This window comes from Elephantulus edwardii, unplaced genomic scaffold (assembly GCF_000299155.1).
Source record: "Elephantulus edwardii isolate Elephantulus edwardi_28Jun2011 unplaced genomic scaffold, EleEdw1.0 scaffold00030, whole genome shotgun sequence".
Classification (NCBI taxonomy): Eukaryota; Metazoa; Chordata; class Mammalia; order Macroscelidea; family Macroscelididae; genus Elephantulus; species Elephantulus edwardii.
Genome location: NW_006399780.1, coordinates 20,702,763 through 20,704,096, shown reverse-complemented (window position 1 = coordinate 20,704,096; position 1,334 = coordinate 20,702,763).

Genomic DNA, 1,334 nt, shown 5'->3' with positions numbered 1-1,334 from the left:
GCAGGCGACTCGACGGCACATAACAACAGCAACAACAACAGCAGTGAAGAAAAATAAGACTTTATGATGATTTAGGAACCAAGAGAATTTGGAGTCAGGTAGGAAAGTGGGGAGACTTAGTAGAATTCAGACTTCTCAGATGATAGATTTAAGGATAATATTAAAAGTAATATAAATCAGGACTAGAAACATACTAATCAAATTCCAAAAGAAAGTTTTACTTAAGGGATTAATTAAAATTTGAAAGGAAAACTCTGGGGAGGAGAGAATATATGTGTATTTTATATGAGAATTTGAACATTTGAGCTTTATAAATTCAAACAGACTTGGTGACTCCTATGTTGTATCAATAAAGGATTGGCAAAACCATCCTAAATCTGGGCCTTTTCATCTTCATTACAATGTACACTAAATATATGCATTAAGAATGAAACCATGAGAAACATCAAGCATACTTGTCCTGTGACATGCACTGATTGAGGATCATTTTCTGAAGGTACAGCAACTCAGCTTATTCTGTTATATAGGCCTCTGTGTGACATCCTGAGATGGGCTGGTGAGAGAAGTTACAAGGAGTGGCACACAATGACAAGAGTGGTGGCTGTTATTATCTCATTGAATGCATTGCAAGCACACGTGCTAGTTATCAGAGGTGCCTAAAAGGAAGGAGATGATTTGATAGGAACAAAATTATAAGCATTGGTACTGGAGATAAGTTTACTTAATTTCAAGTCCCACCAATTGTTGTTGATAGATGCTGTCAGGCTGGCTATAATTCATAACAATTCTAGGAACAACAGATGCAAACCTTGCCAGATTCTATAGTAATTAATTTTCTTTAAAAAACATTGAACTTTAATCTGTCTTAGGTGAAAGTTAACATTGTAATTAGATTCTTATTTAACAGAGTTTAACAGGTTTTCCCACAGGTGTCAACATTTTCATTATTTCTGTTCTGTTTCTTTTATTCTTGCTTCTTGCCCATCCTTAGCTTATCATGCCCGCTTTAGGGTAAATGTTTAAACTTTTGTCTCATACGTTATTGTTGTTGTTGTTGTAATGTGCCATTGAGTAGGAATTCACCCAAAGCTGGTCCCCTACAAGGAGAGTTTGGGTGCTGAAAATCACACAGGAGATTGTCCATCTTTGTCCTGTAGAGCAGCTCGTGGATGCAAACTGCCTACCTTTGAGTTAGGTAATCCTTACCCACTCACTAAACCTTCAAAGATCCTTTTGGTTCCTGTTGTTATTGTTGTTATGTGCCGTCAAGTCACTTGCAACTCACAGCGACCCTATGTACGACAGCCCTAAACTCTGCTCTGTCCTGTGCCAAT